A 19,330-nucleotide genomic window follows, 5' to 3' on the forward strand; every position below is an offset into this window, starting at 1 on the left:
TTATTTCCCTCCAAGTTGTTGACATATAGCTAGCACTGAGTTGTCCAGAACGAAACATGTCTGCAAACTGCGGTCTCACCACTATATTAAAAAATGGGACTATTGCCTGTATCTCAAAGAAGAGGTCTCTGCCTTTACAACCCCAAATTAAATTAACTGCATGATTTTTGCTGCCATATCACATTGCAAAAACGTATTAAATCTGCTGTCTACTGTCTCCCTGAGGTCTTCTGGTATTTCTGCTTTCAGTATTTGAGCACAGATGATTCCTCTCTTCACCTCAGATTCTATCTTTCAGTAGCTCATATGTTGTACCTACTGCCTTTTTAGACACGTGGGATCACTTAGGGTTCCTCTTTGAGGAACAGCAGTGTGATTCCTTACACATACATAAATTCTATTTTTTAGCCTGAAATCGTCTGTCTCCACCATTTCCTCTCCAAGCTGTCCTGTGATAGTCTGCTTCAGTGCAATTAAAAGGCATGTTACTCTTTTTGGTTTCCAGATTTTCCTATTTATAGCTGCATAGAGCGCTGGCCTGGATGTTAATAATCTGCAACAATCTGTTTGAATGTCACATACTGAGGATCACGGGTAGAAACTCTTTTTCTGGAGAAAGGGAAACGCTGTTCTTTCCTTAAGAAGTTTCTGTCCCAAATGTCAAGAATATGGATTAGCTTTTCTTTAGTGGGGAATGACACATTAAAATGTTGCTTTGTGCAGGAGACGTCTTTTATGGGTGGCTCGATGCTGTGATATTAACTTCCCTGGGAAATAAGGTCTATCACAGAAATTGCCATCATCCTCTTTTTCTCTGGTATACACACAGAGCAACATGAATAGAGGAAGGTAAGCAAAAAAAAAAACAACAAACCAACAAAACAGCACCACTGCTTCACAAAACCAAAGCACTTTGCTCCATGCATCACTTTCTTCCTGGGAAGAGAACAAGAAAAATAAATCATTCTTGTGACAGATGTAAGTCACTTCAGTTAACACAGTCCTAGAAGGTATGTGGATATTATGTTTGAGAAAACTGTAAGAATTAATACAGAATACATTTTTCCATATTCTATTTCACAGATTAGAGAATCTGGAAGAACTGGTTAAATCAGACAAGACATTAAAAGTGGTGTTGTAGTCATGAGGGTCTAAAGATTCTAGGGAAGCAAGGTTTGTGGTGAAAGGTAGTATCTTTTATTAGATCAACTGATAGAGCTGAAAAAGCAAACAAGCTTTTGGACTCAGGGTTTCTTTATCAGATCTGACAGAAAGCAGCAAAATTCAAGATAACTACAGGTTAGTTGCAATTGCTCTTAGTTTAATCTGATTATATTAATCAATTTGACCATCTGAGAACAAAAAGGAGCACCTCCGGAGCAGAAAGGGGTGTGAGCAGAAGTGAGTGACAGGCTGCTGGTTCTCGGCTGGACCACTCGTGAGAAAGGGTTGTTCATGCTGGTGACAAAGGGAGAGGTCAGCAGGGAGGGCTGCAGCAGGCTACAAAGGCAACATCTTCAGTATCTAAAAATTCTAAGTTTTAATTCCGAGCTTTATCTTTCGGTAAAGTGTTTTAGGTTTCCTTTGGGATAAAGATCGAGGGGTGCGAGTTGTTACTGCCTGACAAATATTCTCATGATGAGTACCTGGTTTTGTCCTTTATTGCCTGGCTGTACACACTTGGCCTGAGACACTGGTTACTTAGTTTCGTTCACATGGTTTCTTTGGGGTTATCTCGTGTGCTGCATGAAGTGATCAACTGTAGAGATTTGGGATGAGTACATGAAGGAACAAAGAATTTTGGTGGGTTTTGATTATGCTGTCTGTGGAGCAGTACTGGTGTATTTCATGTTTGATGCTCTGGCAGTATCTGTTTCTGTTTCATGTTTTCTCATCTGTGGATTTGCTTCCTGTAATGAGCTGGGAAAGGGAGAGTCTGAAGGTTAGGAAAAGAGGCATTGGTAAAGAAATCTGAATTTCAGAGACAGTAATTTAAAAGATTCTTTAATGTGTGGATTTTAGCATGGAATATTAGCGCTATTAGGGACACCTGGTTGCAGGAGGGAAAGATACAGTACAGACTCTAAAGTAAAAAGCAGAAAAATAAATTTGCAGAAAGCTAATGTGGTCAGAGACTTTGCCAGTCCTTGTTAATTTTGGTTGCACTAGACAAACACCAAATAAACCTTGATCCCGAGAAAACTGATTTCCTAAAATTGCAGTTGCTGCTGTCTTATCTTTATTGTAGCGAATTTGTATCCATTCACTGGAAGAGTGACCTTGCTGGATAAAGCAGATCACCAGTGTTCCCCTCAGAGTAGGTGCAACAATATCTGCAGGGCTGGCTGAATCTGAGTTTCTTGGTGCACTTTGAATGGCTGCTGGTCTTATTGCGTCTGCTTTATAGAGGAATTTTTACGGTCTGTAGGTTCTTGTCTATGTGCTAGCTTGCAGGGTGCCATTTCTTAATGTCAATCGTGGTGTCTAGGAAGCTGATGCCAGTGTAGGAGCAATCTTGGGACTGACTAGAGCAGCAGGAAAGCAGCTCATTGAATTTGAAGGTGTATTTGATTAAGGAGTACAACGTTTTGTGAGTTGTCTGGATTTCTGATAGCAATGTCAGCTATGTTTCTTATATACATCCTGACTTCATGGTGTAATGTTTTTCAGACTTGGCTTATGGAGAAAAATGGCATATTGGGGCATTAAAGAGCTGCAGAAAGGTGATCTTTCCTTGACCCCTACTTAGAGCTTGGCAAACAGGAGATGACTAAATGCTGTCTTGCTGCATGATGTAGCAGATACAAAAATTTCACATGCAAAAAAAAAAAAAAAAAAAAAAAAAAAGGACAAAAAGACTGAGTACATTGTGCATTGAAGAAAAATGTCTTGGAAGCTTTTAAATACAAAGACCCCAGCTGTGGGTCAGGAATTGCCTGACCACAGGATCACAAGGTCACGGGAGTTTCTTCTAGGGCAGGATCACAGTCCACTTCTTGGAGCCGACAGCCTGTCTTAGGGTTTGTCTGATCATAACTCTCAGAGGCAGAATGGTGATCTGACTCAGTACTGCTGTTTCTCTGATCTCTTGTGGAGAAAACGAGGGGTTTTCCTCTCTCTTATTGCAAGCCCCGACTAGAATGCATATAATTATGTTTTTATTTACTTTCCAGACTGCTGCAGCAGGCCCAGGCCTATGCACCACGGCCCATAGTGCAGCAGCAGCAGCAGCAACCTCAGAAGGGGAACAAACCCACTCTTCGGGGTCCGTCTTACCCACTGCTTCCCCACGTTAAAGGCGAACGGCGAAGCCCCTGCCTCCCTGACCCCTCGTACGGCCTCACAACAAGCCCCTAGCTCTGAGGCGGCCGGCGGCCGTTCCTCAAGCAAAGCCGGCCCCTGCTCCGAGGCCCACCACGGCTCTCCTTCCCCCGCCGCTGCGGGACCGTGGCCTGCCAGGCTAATGGCAGACGGCGATCCCACCGAGGCCACGGGGATAGAAGGGCCCGCGGCGCCGCCTCCTCTCAGGAAACAGGGGCGAGAGCCGGAGCCCCAAGGCGTTAGGGGCTACACACGACGGGACGCGGGGGCCCGGGGCAGCGCCCTCCCCCTCCAGGCAGCGCTGTGAGATGCCAGAGCCCTCCTCCGCGCCCGGCCCTGCCGAGGGAGCCCGCCCCGCCGGCGGCTCCTCCTCCTCCCCCGCCACCGCCGCCGCCGCTGCCGCCGCTGCTGCTGCTGCTGCTGCCGCTCTGCCAGCAGCCAGTCGGGCCTGAGATCCGCGCCCGGCAGCCGGGCCTGGCCTGAGCGCCGGCGGAGAGCGGGTAAGGGAGAGAGGGGGAGAAGGGAGGGGAAAAAAACAACCCAGCAGGAAAAATCCCTGGAGTCCGAGCCTGCCGCGTCACATGAGCTGACAGGATCCATACCCGTTCCTCTTCCGCGCAACAAAGAATCGGGAGCCCCTCTGCCCGCCGCGGGACGGGGCGGGGCGGGACGGGACGGGACGGGACGGGACGGGACGGGACGGGACGGGACAGGACGGGACCGGGCTGCGCTGCCATGGGACCCTGAGGATCGGCCCCCCACAGGTAAGCGGCGGCTGTTACGGTGGTTGCTCGCCCACCCGCCCGCCTCACCTTGCGCCCGAGGGCGCCCCCTCGCCTGGCGGGAGGGGCGGGGTGAAGGTGGGGGGCAGTTGGGGCTGGGGTCTCGGCATGAGGGGGGCGGGACCGGGACCCCCCCTTTCTCTACTCCCCCGACCCGTTTGTTCTGAGGTGACTTTTTTCATCTCTTTGTTTTTGTGTGTGTTTGTCCGTCCGTGTGTCGTCGTCCCCCGGTCCCCCTCCCCACTCTAACCCGGTGTGTGCTGTGTTTACTTTGGGGGGGATTTTGTTTGTTCTTGTGCGGGCCGTAAGCCGAACTCTCCCCGCGTCGCCCCTCGGGACCCGCCGCCCCCGCGTCTCGCCTTCCTCAGCCGCCTTCCCCCTGCGTGAAGGACGGGGGGTGCGCGGGGGGCTCCGGCATCCCGGCCTGCGGGGCGGGCTCTGGGGCCGCTGGGAGAGGCTTCCCGCAGGCTGCCCCTGATCCTCTCGCCGGGGTGTCTGCCCGCAGCCGTTGGCAATCTCTGCTTCTTTTCACATTAATTTCTTTTTATGGCGAAGAAACAGTTAACACCGTGCGGTTTTTGTGCATTGCCTCCCCCTTCCTTCCCTTCTCCCACTTTCCCCCCCTCCACCTCCCTCCCCTCAACTTACGGACCAACACGTCGTGACCTTTCTGGCTGTTAAGAAGAGTAATAATATTAAAGGTGATCTTTATTTTTGTTAAAGCGCCGTCCCGTTTACGAGCTGCCTTTTCCAAGCCGGATTACTGCTTGGCGGTGGTAGCCAGCCCCTCGCCCACCCGGGAATTGCCCGCCGGTACCCCGACTGGAAGTTGTTGACAGCGGCGGGGGCGGACACATGTGCCCACACGTTTCTCGCAGCCACCGAGGTTCACGGCTGGAAACTCCCGGTGGGAGCCCAGGCAGCAGTGTGGCGAGACCTGCGGCAAGGCGTGTGTGCTAAGCCTCTTCTTGTTTGGGAAGCACCCTGCCCTGGTTTCCCTGCTCGTAGTTGCTGAGTGTGTGGTGCTGGGAGGGGTGTCGGCGGTGTAGAGGTCAGGAGAAGTTTGTGGTTAGGAGCAGAGGTGCTGTGGAGGTGTGCTGGGGTGGCTTGAGGGCAAGCTGGAGGTCAGGGAAAAGTGGGCAAGGGGAGAGCACAGGTAATGGTAATGGGGGGCTGTGGGCAGCTGGGTAAGGGGTTCAGCCCTGCCAGTCCTCTTCCATCTTTGTGTCTACAGCATGGTGCAATGCTGATTAAGGGAATGGCTTTATGTGTGAGGATGTTTGAGTTTTTAAATTATTTTTGTAATTTTATTTTTGGTCCTTGACCCTCTTCGCTGTGATAGGAAAATAATCTGCTCCTGGGCATGGGTAACCTCTTCCTTCATACACCAAGTGACCACCTGGCTTGAGTCTTAACCCAAGGCGGCTGTTAACCCTGGCTCTGTCCAACTGGGAGTGTCCCTGGGAAGGAGTCTTCTTCCTCTTTGTGGTTATCTTGGCTTGTGGGGACTGACAAGAAACCACAGTTCCCTTTCAGAGGTGGGCCCTGGCCAGCCTTGATAATCATGTTAAATCTCTTAAATCAAAATTAAAAATAAGTAGTGCTATAAAGTGAGGAGGAACAAACCACCCCCTGCCCTCTGGGTGCCTGGTGCCTGTGAGGGCAGAAACAGCCCTGGTGAAGCCATTTATGTTCAGGTGATGGGTGAGGACTGAGGTTCAAGCAGCAGGAAATAGACTCACACCAAGGAAGGCCGTGGGGAGAGGGTAAGCTGAGGATCTGGAGCACCTTCCAGTGCAGATAATGTGTCCTGAGGTTTCCACATCTCTCACTGCAGGGTTTGGAAAGAAAGGGTTTTTATGAGCCAGGAGGTTGGGCAGATACTGCTGTCAGCCGTAGTTGCTTAAAGACTACGAGTTAGCCTGCCTGTGCTGCCCCCACCCCAGTGTTTTTAAGGAGTGGCATTGGGGTCCTTGGAGCTCCTCAGGGTGAACCAGATTTGCAAGTTTACACATATCTTCATGCAGGCTTGGAGTGTATTTTAAATGAAAGCCACTGATTTTATGTAGTGTGACTTCAGTTAAAGCACCAAATGCTCCAAAATATGGGGCAAAATCATGAAAGCAGGCAATACTGATTTTAATTGCTCATTTTTCCCCAATCCCCTTTTTTTGGCAAGATTTCTGTACTGACTTCCCTCCCTTTGTGAGGTGTTTCTTGGTCATGGTGGGGAACAGAATATAACTTGTCAATAACCAGCACAAATTCTACTGATTAGTACTGAAAATATGACTGATTTTTAATGTAACCATCTGTGTCATGAGGGCCTTCACTGGGACCCTGATGGTTTGTTTTGTGTGGGTCATTAGCTGCACTGGAAGACTAATGACTGTGGCTGACAACTTGTGTCTCTGCAAAATAGGAGACAAGGTTGGCTTTTCCCCTAGCGTGGATGGGAGGTTTGAAATAAAAGCCAGTTCATCTGTCCCTTCCCTTCAAAAAAATGTACATCACATTTTTGAAACTGAGTCATCAAGTACATTTTTATTCAAGTATTTTTAAGCTGTTAAAAAGATGATGCACTTTGATCACTTGCTCACTGGAAATTATAAGATGGTCTTGCTGACATTAGCCCTGGCTGGGCTCGAAAAGGTGATGACCCTCGTCACTTTTCCTTGCTGCAGCCCTTTCAGATCCAAGCAAAGCACAAGTATCTTAAGGGTGGGACAGCCACCACACAATATCCCCTCTGCAGAGGTGGTATTGGAGAAATACAAAGTACCCAGTTCCATCTTTCTGGGCAGCCTTTTCTGGCATGAGTGAGGTGGTAGCAGGTGAGGTCAGAAGCAGGAAGGGGTGGAATATTTTGATGCCCTGTGCTACAGACTGAGAAAGGAGTGTTCAGGGTTCTTGTCCATCAGACAGCCTTGTGCCAAGGGCCCTGCTGCCTCCCTCCTTGACAGACCAGCATTAGCTTCTGACTCTGAGCTGTAGTTCTTGAGAGATGTCACAGAGGAGCAGATACATGGTGTGCAGGGGGTAAATTCCCTCCAATGTTACTTTGTGATGGAAGTCGTAATGGGGATGGACAGCTTCAGGAATGATTATTAGTGTCTGATGACATGGCCAGGATTGTGTAATGATACTGAGGAAGGGATGAAAGGTTTTATATCCAATAAACTTGGTTCTCTCTTCAGGGTGAACTGTGAGGCTTTTGTAAATATGTTTGACAGCTCTCTGGTAACTGCAAGTAGGTGCAAACGTTAGTCACTTGAAACAACTCTGTAAAAAATAAGAACAGACACAGATGCAGGCTATAGGCAGGAAAGTAAAGTAAAAGCTAATTGCTGTTTTTTTGGTGTACTGTTTAAGTCACATTTAATCCTGCATATATGATTCTGCAAGTGACCCAGCAGCTCCAGCAGTTTATTCATTTATTTAAAACAGCTTTGTAGTTCACCTTGAAAAGCATTTCCTGCCATATGGTTATATTATTTCCCTATGTCACGTTTTTTGCTAATTATCAAGACCATTTGCTTTAAAATAGGTGTTTTTAATTTCACAGCCTTGTCTGCCTCCCCTGCTTGATCCTGCCCTGAAGTCAAGAGGCTGTGTCTGTTCATTCTCCATGGCAACAGGCTGTGATTTACTTATTTCAATTTAATTAAAAAGCAGCTATCAAATTCTAGTCATCTTATAAGTTCCTTATATTAGAAAAATATCAGTGGATCAGTCTCCACAACAGATCTACCAACAGAAAAGTTAAATTCCTAGCCTGAGCCACTGATTTCTTTCCCAGTCTATCCCCTTTGGAAGTCTTTAGGAGAGGGGAGTGCTGTGGCCTGTCCTCAGGTGGAGCAGATGGGTGCCACTGGACCGGGATTGTGGTAGGAGTCAAGTTCTGGACTTCCATAGTGTTGCTCACAACAGCAGGGTGCCAGTGTAAACCCATTCAGGCCCATTAGGTCACCTCTCTGCTTCTGCTGTTGTTCTGCAGCTGTTGGGAGGTTTCAGGGCTTGATGGGTTGGGATGAACACCCCAGATCTTGCCTAGAAAGGGGACTGTGAATTGTGTGCTCTGTGCATGGGCTCCCACTTTGTGCTTTTGGCAGTGCTGCATCTTCTGAGCCATTTCTGGGGCTTGTGCAAGGTTGTGATGCCATTGCAGACTGGTGAAAAGGGCACAAGTATCAGAGGCCACCAGCACCTGTACTTGCTGCAGTGAAAATGCAGAAAATGGCAGTTCTGCTAGAAATGATATTGTACTTATCAGCTCTTTTCATGTGAGAGATTTTACAAGACCAAATCCTATATGCTGTTTTTGGGTTTTTGTTCCATCTTGAAGCCTATCTTGTTTTTTGATGTGTGCATGATACGGCTTTTGGTTTTAAGCTAGTCACAGCACAGAAGCCCACAATGCCCTATTGGTTTAAGCATGCCTGATAATTGTATGCAGGCTAGAAATTAAGGCCTTAATCCTAAATCAGTTTTCCAAGTGCTGAGGTTGTACCAGTGCTAGCTTGTGCTAGTCTGGAATAAGGAAACATATGGGCAGTGACAGGTTGTTGTTGGCTGAAGAGGGAAGGGTGTCAGGAAAGGATCTTGGAGATGGATGGAGGAGCATGGTGAATTTACTGACCTACAGGTGTTAGATTTGGTAGTAAATGGATGGAATGGAACCAGTGTAATTAGGGAGTGCTAAAATTAACACTCGCTTTTGTCTTCAATACCAACACCCCAGTTCTTAAATGGCTTCTTTTCCCTAGAAGTCGATTGGATTGACTGTTCACATGACTCAGCTTTTGGAGCACCTGAGTGTCTTCTTCTTGAGAGAAGTTGTTTAACTACACTCAGGTGCTATTTCTGAGCTGTAGTAGTGTATGGAAGAAAAGTTGTCCATGCGTTTTTGCTAAGCCTTAAGGAGCAGTCACTGTCAGAAGAGTGCCCATACAAAATTGCACTTTTGCTTTTTCCCTTTTGCGTTTCTACTTCTTTTTCCAAAGCCACTGCTGACAATGTTAAAAACAGATGTAGGTTCTTGATCATCCTATCCAAGCCAAAGCCAGCAAGGCTATCACAGGAAGCGTTGGACTCCCTCCTGGCTTGCTTATCTTCATCAATTAAAATGATATTCAGAGTTTCATGCTGCAGATTTCTGGTGATCGTGCACCATCTAGGAAGACCCAATCCTCTTTAAGCCCATATGAGTTAACCATATGTTTACTAGTAAGGAGAGTATGTTTGGTCTATGGGATGTGGAAAGGGAAATCTGAAATGTCTCAATAATTCCTAATAAAGATAGAATAAAGCCAAGCAAATCCTCAAAGCAAGCTTTTGTTACTGTATTGAAGCAGATAGATTCAAGGAATATGTCTCCAACTGACAGCATCCTTAATTCTTTATTTCTGGTTTTACTAGAGTGCAGGCATGGTCTGTATTCTCTAAGAGTTCATCTGTTCCTCTTGCTTATCCAGCTTTGAAGTAGAACTTGCTGATATTAATTTCTGTATAGCCTATAACCTCATCTATAAAATTAAGGGAATACTTCATACAGGCAGCTGTGAAGTTACATTTATTGTCTGTAAATTGCTTTTAGTAATTGAGCAGAGGAGGTGGAGAGTATGAATATAGATGGTGGAGTAATATGGGATGCTTTTTTTTTTTTTAATTGAAAAGAACTGCATTGTTTTTATTCATCTGATGATGTAGAAGCTGATGAGGTGATGGGGAAAGAAAAATGCTTTGTCAGGAGCACCCTGGAACTAATTGTTAAGTTTGAGAAAATGAATATTTCTCAGCATAGTGATGAAGGCAGCCATCTTGTTTGATAATAACAGTCCAATTTAGAAATATGCACATTATTACTGGAAATTCTGCAGTAACTCTCATATTTCTCTCTGATTTGGGCCTGCTCAATTTCACTGTCAGTTTTTACATACATAAGTAGCTTCATCATCCAGTTAAGAAATACTATTGGTCGGTAGAGCCTAATAATAGGTAAAACTCTGATTGAAGATTGTTAGCAAACACCTCTATTACCGGCTTGTCAGCTAGGCTTCTTCTGTGCTGTCTGGTGTACTTGTTGGGTGAAACTGCAGTTTCATGTGTGTAAGGATAGATTTTCTTGCTGTGGCTGACTCCATCTAGCCACTTGCTCCTTCTAGAAGGGGTAGCTATGATTCGCTTGTGGCACTATTCTTTGCCTTGTGCCCACTCTGGTGCTGAACAGATCCATCTTGTTCAGCTTTCAGAAAACTGATTTGCCAAAAAATATAAAAAAAGGAAATAGCTTTCTTCTAGGGCAGAGAGCTGAACCTGCTCACCAGGTTCTGGCTAGTATCAGAGCTGCCGTGCAGGAGGGGTGAAATTTGTTTTGCCAGCAGTGAAAGGTAGGGAATGAAAGAAAGGTGGAAGTGGGCCCCCCTTTTTTGGCAGCGGTGAACTATTAGCCTGGTTCAGCTGTAATGTGAAACCTCACCCTCAGTCTTCGTTTTTAGGTCCCTCCCTTCCCCTCCACTCCTCTCATTCTTTCCCCGGGATATACTTGTGTGCCTCCAGATGCTGACTCCATTCCCAAGCAGTATTTTCAAAAGGGGAAAAAAAGGGAAAAGGTTGAGTTTCACTGCCTCTGCAGTAAGACACATTCCATAGTTCCTAAGAACTCATTGCTAGCAGCTTAATAATGATAATAACAAGAAAAATAATTATAATCCTATATTATTATTATTATTATTATTATTATTAAAGGGCTCAAAAACTAGTAGCCCTAACTGTCCCCTGTGAGGGGACAAAAAGAGACTGTCTGATGAGAAGGCTGTAGGCCGAGTCTGTGACAGAGCTTCCCCAAACATGGTGATGGTGGCCATTTGGACTGAGGCTGTGGAGCTGGTGGAACCAGGTGGTCCCAGAGGCCTGGCATAAATGGTAAGGGCAGGAGATTTTTCTGCATGCCTGTGGTGAGCCAAGTCTTAAGTTAGGTTCCATGGCACCGAGAGGATGTCTCTCCATCTCTGAACTGTGCCTTGCAGTGTCTTGCTCCAGGTGCTACTGCCTGACTGATTTTTCAGGCACCAGCAGAAATTTTGGGGGTGGGGGGAGCTTGCAGACACTGCCGTGGTACTGTAGAATGGGGCAGAATAGGAGCTGTCTTTCCCCGAGGATGTGATGAAGCCAGGGGTGTGCTGAAGATCACATTCCATGGGAACTGGCCAAGTAGAACTTTCTCTCTGCTGACCAGGGAGAGCAGTGTTTCTGCTCTGGCTTTGCTGCTGATGTATGGGTGCATCTGTATTCTCCCTTGCTGACTTCGGGGAAGGAGGGATGTGTCACCTAATGAGATGCATGCCCCAGCATCTGCTTAGCAGGGGCACGGTGCAGGTCAGAGTGTGCATTTGGGAGACTGGATGGAGGCGTCTGTTGGCCTACAGTGATTGCTTTATGGCTTAAGGAGCAGATACTGTGTCTGTCTGGTGAATTTTATACAGCATGAAGGTGAAGATGATGTCAGTGAATAGCAGTGTGCCGGAGGCAGCAGGATGCAGTGTGCCTATGCATGTGTGGACCTACCGAGCAGCCATGCCCGGCAGGAGGGGCAGGTTACAATTGGTGTGGTGCACAAATTAGAGATGTTTGTGCAGCCATTTTCAAATAAGGAAAGTAGGGAGGGATGAGGGAATTTGCTCCAACTTGAGAGCTGTTAGAGGTTTGTTTCATGCTGTACTGCTTTTGGTTGGGTTTGGGTTTTGTTTTTTTTTTCCCTACTTTTTTAAAGTATTTAAGCCTAAATTCTTCTCATTGGTATGTGAAGACATTATGGCAAAAGAAAGATTATTGTAGGGTTGTGTTGCTTTGCATGGTAAGATTATACACTAGGTGGCTGTTACAGTGGATTTGTGTTCCAAGGATGGAGTGAATAAAGGAAAGAACCAGTGTATTGATATTAAATAATAGTACCACTGGATATACTGAGCACAAAGTGTCTTTGTTTTCGAGGGTGGTTTTTTTAAATCTGACACACTTATTAGCCAGCTGCAATATTTTTTTTAAGACACATTTATAAGAGAGAGGGCACTATAGAAAATGCTGTAAGTAATCTCATTGAGAAGTATGATTTTTTTTTTCCATCCCCTTGCACATGTGTGCAGCCTCTGGGGAAGATGTTAGTGAAGGAGCTGGATAATCAGGATCTTCTCTGGAGCTGCCATTGTTCTGATTGATGTAGTGGGTATTAGCTGGGGGATGTGTACAGATGCGGGAGCTGTTTGGGGTTTCATTTCTGCAGTCTCCCTTTTTTTTCACTCCTGGATAGAAATATGTATCCCAGCTTTTTTGTCTTCCACCTACATCCCTTTCTCATCTCTTGCAAATACTCACTGATTTTTTTTGTTGTTGTTCTGGCAAGTCTTCAGTTGTGCTGGTGGTGGGTGACTCTCCTGCACTGTTTAACCTGGCTCATGGAGATGGGTGTTCCTGTAAGCCAATCTTTTCCTGAATCTCTGCTGATTCTGCCCAGTCTGGGGCCATCTCGGCAGTTGCTGTCGTTTCTCTAGTGAAGATCCGGGTGGTGTAGCTGACTCTAGCAATGCTCCAGCTGCCCTCTGAAGTGCGGAGTAATTCGGTGAAAGAAGCAGCAGTTTCAGGGCCCTGTTAGTCCTCAGACTGGAAGTGCTGAGGGGATGTCAAGAGTTCCAGTGTAGGGCTGCAGTAATTAAATGGTGCTGTGGGGAGAAGGGGGCAGGAGAGCCATGTGCTGGTCACTTTGGATGGGTTAACAAAGAGGGGCTATTATGGTGCCAGCAGAAGACATCCTTCTGTTCCTAGCCAGAATAGTCCAGGAAATATTTAAAAAAGCTGTCCCAGAGAGTAAGAGGAAAGCCTGATAGGTCTGTGATATAATTAATTGCCCAGATACCAGTGGAAGAGCAGTTTGGAGGGAAGGGAACTTGTTCGTAAGCCGGGTGTGGTGTAGAGAGGGAAACGGGAATTTCCTGACTTTTGTTTGTAAAGCTCAAGTGTAGAAAGAATTTTAAGTATAATAGGTGGAAAGAAGGGCTAAAATTAATAGATAGTACCTTTTTTTTTTTTTTTTTTTTTTTTTTTTTGCACTGAATCATCCTGGCTAATGTTAGTTGAATATCAATTGAAGCAGTACATAGCATGCTTAAGAACTGGAGATATTAAGCAGAAAGAGACAATCTGATTAGCTCTGCTTTTCGTGCATTAAGCAGAAAGACAGGCTGAAATGTGATTGCAAACAGATAATAGCAGCAGGCTCCTCAGACACCACCACCACGACCCAGTGTATGGGGTGATGGATCTAACCATACCATAGAACCTTTTCTTGTAATAGAAGAAGCTTGTTTTTATCTTGTGGTTTCTGTTGTACTTTCTAATTCTCCTGTTCGTCGCTGTCTGCCATTTTGAGCCTGGCCACACAGGGTGGCTCAGTCCTCTGTACTGTTTGCCCTGTTGAGCACTTCTGCCCCGGATAGTAAACATATAGTAGCCAAACAGTGGGAGGGAAGAGGTGTCAAGACTTGAGGGTCCTAGCTATTTCCCCCTGTATTTCCAAGAATAATGGAAGTAACAGCTGCAGCTTTTGCCATGCCAGGAAAATGAGCGCTGGTGTTGCATGTAAAGCTTTTCCCTCTGAAAGCACAAGTATTGGGGTTTACTGGAAGAAGGTTCCTTGTTACCTGAAAAAAGAGGCATCTATCAAGACAGCTTATAAAGAATAAATACCAGCTGGCTTTCGTACTCCAACCACTTTCTCAGCACAGCAGTGGAGGTCTTGGAAATATTTGTGGCCCATGGACTCTCTTCTGCACTGAGAAAGTGTAGCAGAGTAAACAGGCTGGTGAGGTTTGTCCACTGCAGGCTGGAATCAGCACTGCTGATAGGGCATCCAACATCCCTGTGTGCTGGTGGGGATGTTTTCCAGGCCAGTGTGGTGTCCCCTTCCCCAAAACAACCTGCTTTGTCTTGTTGCCGCCTGATATTTTCTTTGATGGAAAGCCTGAGTAGCCATTTCCAAACCCAATGTGGATTGAGGGAATGCAAAGGGAGTAGGAAGAGCAGAGCTCTTCTTAAAATGTCTGAACAAAAACAGTGTAGTAAGAAGCTCACGTGTGTGTGTGTGTGTGTGTGTAGGTATGTGTGTATTTTAAGGCTAGCAGGGGCGGGTCAGGCTAGAGTTCCTGTGACCTTTTTTCAACTGCATCTTGCTTTTCCCGCCTGCTGCCTCTTCTTGCCTGTCAGGGGACTTCCACTTCCTTCCTGCTGACCTGCAGGGCTGCAGGCAGCCTCCCTGCCCTTGTGGCAGCTCCCAGCTCTGGCTCCAAGCCCAAGCTAATAATCCTGACAGATTTTACTGGTTTGTTCTCTGCTCCATGCTTTGCTGTAGGGGAGATGGTGTGTGAGGTTGTGGTTTACATGACTTTCAGCATCACACTGGCCCTGGGTTTCCACCCAGCATCATCTGTGTGAAACCCAAACCTCATAATAAGCACTGGCTGAGCCTCTGGTAGAGTCTGGCTTTGCTCAGTGAGTCCTCTTGTTTCCCTACCTGCAGGTGACCGGCTAGCACAGATGTCGTACAAACACACCTTCTAATTGTCTCTGGCTGTCCGGATGATTACCAGCAGTATGGGGTTCGGGTGGAAGTAGGAGGTGTTGATAGCCAGGAAAGGAAAAATTCATCATTTACCAGAGCGGGTAATGAAGATCTCCTCTCACCACTCTCCCCACGCATCAAAGCACACTTAAAAAAAATAGAGCGTTCATCTTTGACCCCCGTTAATGGCTGGCTTGGTCTGTGTAAGAGTTTTACGAGGCTGCTGTTGCTCCCACAGAGTTTAATTATTTAGAGCGTGAGGTGGAGGCTTGTGCTTTCACTGCTGATGGCGCAGGGTTCAGGCGCTCCTGATGGGCTGGGGGCTGGTTACAAAGGCAGTCTGGCTGGGGATGCAACCACTTGCTCCAAGGAGCCTAAAGGGAGGCATGAGCTGCAGCTGTGAAGTCCTTACCAGGGCTAGGAACAAATCCTTTTCTCATTATGTGAGCTCCACATCACCCTGCCATGTCAAATCCAAGGTCTGCTTCCTTGTCTTCAGGGTACTTAATGGTCCAGACTTGAGATGCCTCGAATGACTACCTGAAGCTTCTGGGTGGGCAGGCTTGTGGCAGATCCTGTTTGTTGCTGAGCTTAGTGCCCCGGGTCAGCAGTAGAGGCTTTGAAGGCTGTTTGTTATAAGACTGACAGCAATACCTGCTTCATCAGCCTTCTTTCTGCTAATGGTCCCCTCCTCTTTCTCCCAGCTTCTGCTCCACTGTAGCAACTGGCTACTTTTCCTAGTGTCAGATTCCAGGTACTGGCCTGCTGATCCCTTCCCTTTGCAGGATGTCAGCTTGTCCTTGCATTTCCTACTTTTTTCCATCCACCTCTTCCCTGCTGTTAATTGTCCCAAGGCTCGGGAATACAGAATAAATGTTAGTAACAACAGACTGATGTGTCTGGAGACCTTTGTGCCCTTCATGTTCCCAAATGGGTGGCCTGCCACCTAGATTAGGAGTGTTTCCCAGCCATCCTGCTGACTGTTCAGCCAGGCTTCCACTTGTACTGGGAAGATGCTCAGCTCCAGGTCAGTTGACTTGGATGTGGGCTGGTCTGATGCATCAGCTGGGTCAAAATGACAGTGCTGGCCTTCTGACCACCACTCATGCAGGCGAATTTCTCTTGGGGTTGTGTTGCCTCTTGCACTGGTGGGTCCCAAGTGCTTGGAGTGCTCATCAGTGCTGAAATGAAATGTTGGCAGCTGTTTGGTGCAAGAGTGTAAGTGGAGGTTTGTTTCAGAGCAAAAGTAGTTGATATTGGTGGATTTGGTTTTGGCTTACAGAAAAATGAACTCAGGAGGGGTCTGGGAAGGTTTACTGCAGAAGGTTCACACACTATTTTCTGTACCTTGCCCCTCACTAATGAAAATGCATATTGCTGGGGACACCAAGCTAGCAGGTTGCCTGGTGTGCTGCCGGTTCTGACAGCTGAGTTCATTGTGTGTGCTGAGGCTCATTTCTGTACTCTGCCTCCTGCCATTTCTTACCCCTTGAGCTCAGGTATCACTTGAACCTTCTCACATCTGTTCTCCTGCCATCTCCTCATATGTGCCTAATCTGTGTTCTGCTGTAGCAAGGGCTCATGCGGGCTCTTGGTTGCATGCCAATAGGTTCTTCATGCTATCCCAATTTACCCTATTTTTTCTCTTTCCACTCCTTTCCTTATTCCTATTTAATTTCCTTTGCTATGGGACTAATGTTCTAGGTTGTGCTGGGGGACTGGGTTGAGCTGAGATGGCAGAATGAGAGTGGAGGGGAGGAAGGGGCTTATTTTGGGAGATGAGAGTTTCTGCCATCAACCCAGTCTTTGATCTGTTGATGACTATGAACTTAGCTAAATCAGCTGGATCTGCTAGGCAAATGCCAGATGCTCTGTGTCTTGCCTTCATATTCTACTCTATTTTTCTAATTTTTTTCCCCCAAAATTAATAGGATTCTGCCCATTGATGATTAAAACGTCGCCTGGAGTTTTGGAATGGATCAGATGCGTCAATCAAATGTTACCAGATTGCATCCAAAGAGAGGAATGCCATCCAACTGGGGGTAGGGTCTGTTTTTTCTTTGCCCCCACCAATATCTAGAATTATTGGTAACCTTTCTGGTTTTTAAAATGCAGGAATTTTTAATAGGCAGTACTAGTTTTCAAAATTACTTTATTGTGTGAAAATTTGACTGCTTGCTTTCTGTTTTTTTAATAGTCTGGAGCAATGTTGTGCCTTCTTATATTCACAATGTTATTAATAATGTTGGGGCTTTTCAGGGCTTTGGTAAAGAAAACAGTGCAGTAACTACTTCAGATATTTTGGGACGGAAATTTGGTGTTTTAAAGAAAAGTAAATCTATTCTGATGACTAAGAAAGATGAAAATAATTTAACTTTTTTCAGAAATGGCAAAGTTCAGGTTGTTTATCCCAGTTCTAGAAATTAATTTAAAACAGACTAATACCCCTGCGTAAACTGTTCCTCTCACAAGAGGGGAGAGGAAGCCAATAGATCAGTAGGAAACTGCATCTCTTTGTGTACTGGTTTTGGGTACGTAGCTACTGTGGCAGTGGGTATAGCACGAGATGTGGAATGCAATATAAGGTTGGAGAGAATGTATATCTGAAGCCTTGCACAGGCTTAAAGCACAGGTTTCAGCCCGAGCAGCAAACTGAAGTGGCTTTTTGGCTCCTTTCCACTTGCTAGTGCACGACTGCCCATTATCCTCTCACTGGTATGCCACTTGGCTGTTTCAGCAGAGAAGCTGCAGAGACAAAACACTCATCTGGCTCTCAGAAGTGGGATGGACTTTCCAGGTCAAACACCAGAAGATGTTTGTTAGGGTCTGCAAGTAATGCTGTTCCAGTGTTGCTCCCTTGAAATCCAGAGCTCCTTATGCTTCACGTTGATTTCCTGTTCTTGTTAAAACTGCTTTTGCTTTAGAAACGAAGGGTCTTAAAGCTGAGAGGTTTGACAGGGCGTGCTGCAGAATGATTCTTTTCTCCTCAGTATGTAAGTTTCCTGAATGAATGATTCTGAAGTAAAGTAATATTTCCCTGCAGAGCCTGCTTCTGTTAAGCCTTTAGTCTGTCACAGTAACAGCGAGACTACTAGTGCAATATTAATAATTTATATGTGTCCTTCATTTTGGACCTTTGTCAGTCATTTCAGCCTCAGCAGGCTGGGAGAGATGAGAAAAGCATGTATATATTTTGCTGCTGTTCTCTCTGCATATCTTCTCTTGGTAGGCAAAGGATTTTGGTCTCCTGAGAATGTCTATCTGGAACCTTTTACCACTGCTAAATTTACAGAAATAATACCAGAAAACAGCATAATGGTGTCTCATTTCAGTCATCTTGGTACAGGGTTGTACTGCTTTCCTTGGACATCTGCAACAAGTGTGGTTCAGATGTTTGTGGGCTGTGCCTGGTTGCAGTAGGTGAGGGAGAGGTGAACCTTTTATGGGTCCCTTCTGTGGGATGAGCCCAGCCAGGGTTTTGCTGTGTGTGTATAATCAGCCCCAAATGTTTATGTGCTGCTGCAGCTGTGCATAACTTCCTTCAAAACTGGGCTTCGTGTCCTTGATCCTCTCGCTCACTCTCTTCTAAAGGGAGTGAGTTGGTCAGGCAGTTTGTGTATTTCCTGAGTAAGTCTTGCTTGAGATGAGGAGCAGAAGACCCTCTGAACAGAATGGAAACGAGTTCAGAAATGAGGCTGATGAGAGAGAATTTAGGTAGTTCAAATACAAAGTGTAGTGTGCTTGTGCTGAATTCTGGAGTTAACTGTTGCAGGTTTGTGGTTGGTGTTAGCAATCATATGAACACCTTCCAGCTAGTCTGTCTATGCAGTACTTCTCCTTCAGATCCTGTTGGAAGCATAGCACTGCATTTCAGGAAGTTTAGAAGATCTGGTGTAGCATGCATGAACTGGTTTACATGTTTCAGCGAGTCTGTATTCTTACAGGCAGGTGCTGAACAGTTTCAGTTGGATCAGCCTACTTCAAGTGGTATTTAGCAAGCAAGTAGATAGCTTGTAGGAAGTTGGAGAGTTAGTTCCCGTCTTTTGCTGGTGGTTCAAAGTGGCTGATTTACCTCAGGCAATGGGAGACCCATAGGTTCTGTGCTGCTGGCTCACGGGTGGATGGATGGATGATGGGACTGTCTAGGAGAGGATCATTTCAGCAAAGAATGTAATCTGTATTTTAAGCCTGAAATTCTTCTTTACTGAAGAAAGACAGATTTGTAGAATAATTGTTGAGGAAAAACAAATGTTTCTTTAAAACTGGATTACATTATTTCAAATTCTGGTTTTGAACTTCTTGGCTTGGAAAAGTGTTTGGCTCAAAAATTGCTGTGTGTCTGCTGAAGGATCTGCAGAAAGATTAACGGATAAGAAGAAATGTGGTCTAATTGTTTTGTGTTGCCTTCATTAGAAGATCTTTTCATTTGAGACTGCATTTTTTTGCCATGGTTTGTACCTTTGTAGTTCAAACAATCCTCCCAGATTCTCTGTTTTGTTACGTCTCCCTGAGAGCTTGTATGTACAGATTGAAGAAAACAAGATGTAACTGAGTTAAGATTTCTTAAACTTAAATTTTAGTCCTTGAATTGCATAGCCAAATGGCTTGGCTGCTA

The 19,330-nt window shown here is 45.9% G+C and overlaps 1 protein-coding gene across 1 annotated transcript in view; it reads left to right on the plus strand.

The window, feature by feature from the left end:
• Positions 1-4,010: 4,010 nt before the first annotated feature.
• Positions 4,011-19,330, plus strand: part of TCF20 (transcription factor 20) — a 127,667-nt gene continuing 112,347 nt past the window's right edge. Inside the window, 2 exon segments of the mRNA XM_030447313.1 lie at positions 4,011-4,085; positions 16,647-16,757. The gene's annotated coding sequence lies outside the window, so the exon portion shown is untranslated.

The sequence above is a fragment of the Calypte anna genome, chromosome 1, assembly GCF_003957555.1.
Source record: "Calypte anna isolate BGI_N300 chromosome 1, bCalAnn1_v1.p, whole genome shotgun sequence".
In the NCBI taxonomy this organism is placed as follows: domain Eukaryota; kingdom Metazoa; phylum Chordata; class Aves; order Apodiformes; family Trochilidae; genus Calypte; species Calypte anna.